At 28.9% G+C, this 8,556-nt stretch overlaps 1 protein-coding gene across 1 annotated transcript in view; it reads left to right on the top strand.

Moving 5' to 3' along the window:
* Positions 1–8,556, top strand: part of LOC106678649 (coiled-coil domain-containing protein CG32809) — a gene marked incomplete in the record, with an annotated part of 525,778 nt that overhangs the window by 250,795 nt on the left and 266,427 nt on the right.

Genomic DNA, 8,556 nt, shown 5'->3' with positions numbered 1-8,556 from the left:
ATTTAATGAATAAATACGTTAAAACACACAAATAGAGAGGTCAACATATATAAAATAAAATTAAAATAATAACTTTTCTCATAATTTTTACATTGTTTTTAAATGGTATTTTTTTTTTTTTTTCGAAAATCTCAAAATAACTTTAACATGAGACTACCAATCTACTCAAAACTTAAGTAAGTGAAAGATGTGTGTGCGCGCACCGCACCAGGTTTTAATGTGCGATTTACAACCGTAACTTTTTACCCTATTTTTCTATAGAATATATTGGAAAATGTGAATACGTTGTTCTAAAATAATATAGTGGAATCTCGTTACATAGGACCTTTAAGGGGTTTGAGGATCGTTATTCTGGACTTTTGATGGCTTGTTGCTAACATATCATTAAAATATGTTATGTTGCTAACATAATATAAACATATGTTATGTTATATGGGGAAATTCACTTCCCTAGATGGCTTTTATTCCCAATTACTTAATTATTTTTATTTTTCTTCTTTCAAATCACCGCAGTTCTCCACATTGATATGTTATTACTGGAATTTAACTCTTTATTCGAATCCAAATCTGATTCTGAGCGGTGAATTATTAGATTCAAAGAGTCACCTTATTAAGTCCGCAAGGGGCCGACCCCGAGGCCATCACTTAGACGGCTGTTATGAGCCCACTTCATCGCCATCCTTCGCCTCTGTTAAATGTTTCCAAGTTCCAGGAAATACTCCGGAGAAGTTTCTCCGCCGCGGGGTCACGATAAGCAACTTCTTCCCCTCATCTTCCAACAAACTGAAAATTTTAGGAAAGAACTCCTCCCTGTCAGTGGGATGTCGGGTAATAAGTTATTACAACTAACTTCTTGCCGAGCAAGAGTTTTTTTTTTCTCTCTACAGCTTATTCTTCTGTCAGTTTAATGTAGAAATTTATGTTGAAGTGGTTAGGTAAGTTAGTTCTGTGGTTGCTCTGGCAACATTAATATTGAATTTTATTTTAACGTTTTTAGCATTGGGCAGTAATTAAACTAAAAATTATAATATTAAAAAAAACTATAATTTTTAGCAAAATCTTGTTTAAAATAATACCTTAGATTGAAGAGTAAATATTTAAGAGATTCATTGATGGAAGCTATGGAAAAAAAAGTTTTTTGTTTTTTTTTTATCTTTCCTGATTGTAGATTTCTATCTGAGTTGAACAGTACAAACCCCATACTATTCTGAGCACTAAAATTTAAATTTGAATGGGAAATTAAAATCATTTTCCTTTCACTGTACATTTATTACTTTATTTCCATACAGTTCTTTATTTGTATGCCAATTTCACAACAATCCCTTCATCTTTTTCAACGATTGTTCGTTTTTTTTTTCTCATAATATATCTCCCTACGATCAAGAAATATCATGTTTTTGTCATCATAGGCATATGATGATTTCATGGTTTAAAATTATGTGAAAAAAATGTTATTTTAGTTCTTAATCTCTATTTTGAAGTCTTTTTTTTTTTTAATATAATTATGTACCTTTTGCCTCAAGTTCGCTTTACCTCTATATACTTACCTATATCAGTTTGAAATTTTTCCCTGTTATCGTGGAAACTGGAGGAATTTTCAAAGATTACTTTATTCACAATTTACAAGTTGGATACCAAGACAATTCACACTATGTCCAACTTCAATCAATAACGCTTTTAAATTTAGTCAAAAAACCCTTCATTCAATATACTAGGAGGAAAAATGCAATGTATAATTTCATTTAAACGGCCGTAGCCATTTTGGAGAGAAGGGAACCTTTGTTAAGGTTGTTAAAGGTATCCATTAGTGTCCCCTTAATTATTATCTTCTTTCTCTTTCATTTTCTAACCTTTGGCAATTTGGCTTCCCAGCTATTCATTGATCGTTACTAACTTAACATTCCGATTTATGTGCTCATTGAATTCAAAAAGATTTTAATCCGTTCCTGAATACTTTTTGATTAATCTCCTTAATCTCTTTCCCAATTTAAAATAATGTCCTTAAAACGTTTACGACTGTTTAAATAGCTCTTTAAACTTTATATCGTACAGCTTTAACTTTATAACAGTTCAGTTGCTGGCTCTTCAAAACTTCCAGTTAATTTTGTGGTTAACTTCCAAGTAATAAAGTTGTATGGACTATTATTGAAAAAATAAGAATGGGGTTTAATTAGAGTATTTCTCATTGTTTTATAAAGAAATCTACTGGTGAAATAAAAGCAATTACTATTTATTTATTTTGTATCACCAAGAAGTTATAACAATATACATACTTGTTAAATATTATAAGTCAAAATTATCTGTTTTTAAAAAATGTTGATCCTTTTTTCACTTTAAACAATAAAAAAAATTATACAAATATCAATCATGACATGAGTAAATAAGTAGTAAGATTGTTTTGTTTTTTTACATTAATAATAAAGATTTCGTATAAATAAATTAAATTTATTTTAAAAAAATAAATGTTATCCAATTTTAGTATCAAAACAATTTATATTCCTTTAAAGTCCGACGTTTCGCCCAATTCGGTCAGGCCATTTTGCCTAGGTCATTAATATCAGGCAACAATTACCCTATTTTGTCAGTTTAACATATTAAATTAAATCTTTTAATCACAGTTAATTTTCACAATTATAATTTATCACTAAATAATAATATATTAAAATAGTGAAAATTAACTTTGATTAGAAGTTTTAATTTTTAATTATTTATATTGAATTGACAAAATAAGGTAATTGTTGACTGAAATTAATGACCTGGGCAGAATAGCCTCCATAAAGTTTTTTTTTTAATTCATGTTTGGAGTTATATGTGGAGATTTTCCACATGTTTGTATCATGTCATTATTTCGCTTACAGCAAATTTACTTGATGTATATATATTTATACAGCTGTAAATAGCAATAAATAAATTATTAAAAAAAAAAAATTGATGTAGTTCTAAAATTGTATTAAGATATAGCCGAATCACCCGAAACGTCGGACTTATAAAAATATTCTTTTGATACTAAAATTGGATAAAATTAATTTTATTTAAACAACAACATCCAGTCTCAAGAAAGTGTTAAGATTATATACAATATATATACTATGATCCTTGCAGTACATACCTTGACTCATAACCTATAAGGTAAGCAAATTTACTATTTTTAAAGTAAAATAAACACGAGGTAGAAAAATGAAACAATTATTAAATGTAAAACGAATGTAAAAACGAAATCTTTATTATTAATGTAAAAAAACAAAACAATTTTACTACTTATTTACTCATGTCATGATTCATATTTGTATAATTTCTTAAAGTGAAAAAAGGATCAACATTGTTTAAAAACAGATAATTTTGACTAAAGTGTATATTAAATGTTTAATTAAAATATATATGTGATTATCAAATAAGACGAAACCAATTGAAAATGAAACCACCAATTTCTTAATATTTTTCTGAATTCTTGGGATAAAAAAACAAAACGAAAAGTTACAATAAATTACACATAATAGTATGCAATTACATGGAATATATAATGGTTTGTAATGTTAATTCCATATACTTATACGCTTTCCTAATTAAATGATCAGAGTTTATTTACATTTTCAATTATGTGCTAACAACTAACCGGGAAAATGAAGACGATGAATTATAAATAATACTAGCCTCACTCTCTTTTTTCCTTCACTAACTTATTTAAGGAAAATATTGTAAGGGAAAGTGAGAAATTTTGAATTCGAGTTTTTGGTGGAAATACACGTTTTCAGTTCAAATAAGGAAGTAACCAGCTTTTCCTTCCTGCCTTTATTTCCTCATCAATTTCGTTTTTAATTCAGAAGGTTAAATGAATCGGTTTTACTCTCAGTTCATTCGTTTGTATTAAAACCATTTTGCTCGGTTGTTAAAAACGTTTCGTTATTAAAATTTATTTATTCATGAAACTGAAAAACCAGATTTCAAGAACACTACTAAGAATGGTGTTCAGGCTTAACATATATAATAATTATATATATTAAATGACAACTGGTATTGTTCATTTTCATGAGAGCTGATTTAGCCTAAGTGTATGTGTTAACTGGCCTACACAGTCCGGTCATTTTGATTTTTAGTTTATGATAAGCTTACGTTTTTTTCATTTAATCCATGGCAACTTACTTTTATCAGTTGCATATATTTACTATTAAAACAAGGTAAATATTCTTTATCACATTTTTTTAATATAGCACTAGAATACGTCATTAAAAGTGTGATGAATACCGAAAAGGGTTTAACTTTGGCTGGTAAAATACCGGGGCTTGGGTATGCTGACGATTTGGTATTATTGGGTGAGGACAAAGAAACTATAGAACTAAATACAACCGCGTTAATAAACTCCAGTAAGGAACTAGGTCTTGAAATAAATATGGATAAAACAAAATACATGGTTAGCAGTAGAAACGCATGCAATTTCGGGGTGATATAGATACAGGAGGAACTACGTTTGAACAGGTAGATAGGTTTAAGTATTTAGGTTCTACGGTAACTAGGAAAAAACGAAATTGATGAGGAAGTAAAAGCTATGTTGAAGGCGGGAAATGCTTGTTATTTTTCAATTTCAGAACTGTTTCACTCGCGCATTCTATTCAAAAACTTAAAAATTATAATTTACAAAATTATTATTCTTCCCACTTATGGATGTGAGACGTGGCCTCTTACACTAAAGGATTAACAGCCCCTTAAGTTTTTCGAAAATAAAGTATTACGTAAAATATTCGGACCGAAAAAGGATGACAACGGGAGAATTTAGAAGGCTATACAACCCTGAACTGAGGGAAATGCATCCTGCAAATATAATTCAGGTTATAGCATAGCGGTGTAAAATATGGGCATGTAAGGTTGTAGGGCTTAGTAACGGGTGGAATCACTGGAAGTAAATATATAGAGAGCGATCGGTGGTATCGGCATCGAACCTTCGGGTTCTTTGAGCCTTCATTATCAATATTATTATATATTTACTAACCGCCGCCTTTCGCGTGTTGCATTTTGTTATTTTATGATTTTTTACTGTGCTAACCAGCAGAATATTTTTTTTTAATTATCATTGTACTGCAAAAATATATTTTTTACAACTTAATTAAACAGTCAAAAGTAAATATGTGCCCCTTAGCAAAGGTAATAATAAAAATTATTATGGTAGTATCAAATGTAGATAAGTTAAAGTTTTATTGAAAATGTTGTGTTCTAACACCTATTTGACAGAAGTAAATTCAGAGTTTAAAGTAAACTTAGTAATTGTTCGGTGTACAATTTTAATTTGCCTATAAAAACTTTACTTTTCAGTAGTGGGTATATTTATTTTTAATATAAAATTCCTTTATTACTTTTTATTTATTATGATACGAGGTGTAGAAAAAGTGTATAAAAAATTATTACCACACCTTATTGACTGAACTTGGCGATTGCATTATAACTTAACAGGTCCCCTTAGACCTCAGAGGACTTTTCATTGTGTTGGCTCATCGGAAATATAAAACAAGGTTTGAATTTAAATGACAGTTTTCCGCTGTCCTTCCACCGGCCAATATTCTACAACTGTTCGGGGAAGCTCTCCATGTATTCAATTCAATCACAGTACAATGTCTGTGTTGATATTTAACTCCTATTGTTTGATTTAATTATGCTTGTTTATAATAGTCTATTTCTGAGCTCAGATTTCAAATAGAAAAGTAACATTAACTACGTAATATACTTTTTTCATTTTCTTATGAGTTTGCTATTCACTATACCACATTAGATCTTTAATGGAAAGTATACTGTATTTAAGAACTTATAAAAAAAATATAATTAAAATTAAAAGTATAACTAGCATATATTATATAATTCTGATTTCGTATTGCTGTGCAATGATAAAATTATTTTTATTTTTCTAGTAATTTATTGAAATTAATTTTTTGGAAAATGTGTTCGACAATTTTAACAAACAAATTATTTGTGTTGGATATTTTTTATGATATTTATGTAAAATGGATCCTATTTTTATACACTTTCAGTATCAGGTGCATTCCAACGAGGTACTAGTAAATAAGTAAAGTATATGTTCAAAACTATTTTTTATTTTTTTAATTACTTATTAAGTCTTCGAAATATAGACTCATGAAGAAAATATATTTCCAGACCTAACTTATGACAGCAGCATTACGTACTTACGGTGCCTAAAAATTTCGATTTTCCGACTTTGTTTAAGATATATTTTTTTTCTATATTAAAATGCAATTTATTATTTTATCAACTTCAATGTTTAAGGTGTTGTACTATGTGTTCGTAAATATGGAAAAAAAATGCTCAGTAAGGCTGATAATTTGATTTAAATATTTCACTTTCGCGTTTTGTTGTTTTTGGCCAAAAAAAATTATCATGAAAGACTAATATGACATACTTTTTGCTAATTTATCAATAGCTCGCTGCGTACTCCTTGTAATGAAATATAGATACACGGATTATCTACGTACTTACGTACCTACGTAGAAACAACAACCATAATTATTTATTATTAAAATATATTGTGCTGGGTGGGCGGAGATTGTGCACAGTATTAGGCTATCAGAATTCTAGGTATATGCCCTTTGTAAATTTATGAATGCTTTAAACTATTACTAGAAAGTTTTGTCTTCTACAATCGCTTCAAAGTTAATGGTACACGGAATTCCAACCCAGACATTGGGAGCGATCGACGATTGTCACCCCTGCTAATAAATAAATTTTATTTAATCGTGCTCATCATTGACCACACCCCTAACCATGTTGTTATACAATAGCCTATAAGTAGGTAAAATAACATAATTAAGGAAATAGAATGCAAAGAAAAATGCAGTTATATAATGCAAAGAAATATGAATATATTGGTTATTAATAATTTAAATATTAAAATATGGAAAGAAAAACAAAATTGAGAGAAAGAAAATATATGTAACCATAATAATTGATAAAGAGGGATAAGTAAAATTTAACAAAAGAAATGAATAGTAAAAAAAAATATTTTGAAAACAACAATATATATATGTGAATATATGGTGAACATAACTAATAACGTGGGTAAGGAAAATTAAGAAAAGAAGGGGTGTTAAAACAAAATAAAACAAACCTGTTAGCTTGAAATCTAGCCGCCAAGTGGTATTCTGCGCCGATAACGGCCAAACTCTGGATTAAGAAATACGTTCAAAGAATGACTAAGTGTTTTGAAGAGGAAACGTTACGAGTGGATAAAAAATAAAAAGTAAGAAGTAGAAAATATTTAGAGAAAGAAAGCGTGTGAGAGGGTGACGACAAATGTTTTTTGGAAAATATTAAAAATATATATATGTACAAGGATGACGAAGTACCGAAGGATGACAAAGTGTCATGAGTATTAGTATGGGGAGACGTATATAAGAGGGTGACGACAAATGTGTTAGAAAAAGTTTAAGAAGTGAAATAATACGTTACAAAGTGGGCGGAAAAATAAAATGAATTAATAAAAAATTTAACAAAATAAAACGTAGTTATATATGGTTTGAAAATAGAACAATAAAATCATGCTGATTCCACAGATCCACTTGATCACTGGTGAGGGATTTTAACGCCCCATCGAGCGAAAACAAGATTTGGAGAGAGATATTCAATAATCAGCGATATTTGCGAGCCCCTGTGGAAAGTCGGTAATCGTTGTTGAAATTGTAAAAAGTTCATTTGCAATTCAAATAGCGTTCCCTTTCCAACCTCTCTCTCGAGTTACGGTATAATAAAACCTTTTGACCTCGTGAGGCAAAGACAACAGATGCTAATTAGTTCACATAGGCGTCAGTTTTGAGCATCTAAAATTTTTAATTTAACGCTGTCAAATTTGTCACAAGCGAAACATTCAGAGTCTTGTACAACTTTCTCGGTAATATTCTCATTAACCAGGACAAGCGTAATTAACTTTTTGAAAAAAAGGTAATTGTGAACGAAGCACGATTTAGATTCAATAATGTGTTAAGTATGAATCATCATACTTTTACAAATACATTATATTCTAAAAATGGAACTGGTTTTATTTCTTATCTCACACCATACACCTTTTCTGTTTGAACTTATTTGTCGTAAGTACGAACATTTTTTACTAAATAACAACTTGAAAATATGATAGAAAGACTTTGGAGTTAATGAATTGTTTTTTCTTTTACTTTGGTCAAATCAGAACTAATCGAGCTGTGTAAATAATTTTTTTTGAAGAAAGATATAATTTTTTTTTTACTATCGAACATCACAGTATAAGAACAATAAGTAATAAAGGTTATTATTCATAAAATAATAAATAAACAGATGAAAAATCCTTAAAGAAAGGAAGCAAATTAAAATCGTAATCTATTAATAACAAATATAAATTGGACAAACGTTTCTTTACAACCAGAATGCCTCCATAACCATATATAATAGTAGAAAAAATAAAAACAGGTAAAAATCAAATATAAAATGATACGAATTGAGGATACCGATATAAATAATAATATTTATAAAGGAAAACCAAGCAGAAAGTTGATATCACCTAATATTGATAGTCACAAGAAAAAAATA

The sequence above is a fragment of the Halyomorpha halys genome, unplaced genomic scaffold, assembly GCF_000696795.3.
Source record: "Halyomorpha halys isolate HHAL.00 unplaced genomic scaffold, Hhal_1.1 Scaffold152.1, whole genome shotgun sequence".
Lineage (NCBI taxonomy): Eukaryota > Metazoa > Arthropoda > Insecta > Hemiptera > Pentatomidae > Halyomorpha > Halyomorpha halys.
Note: the sequence above shows the minus strand (reverse complement) of the source record. Positions and strands in the feature narration are given on the sequence as shown.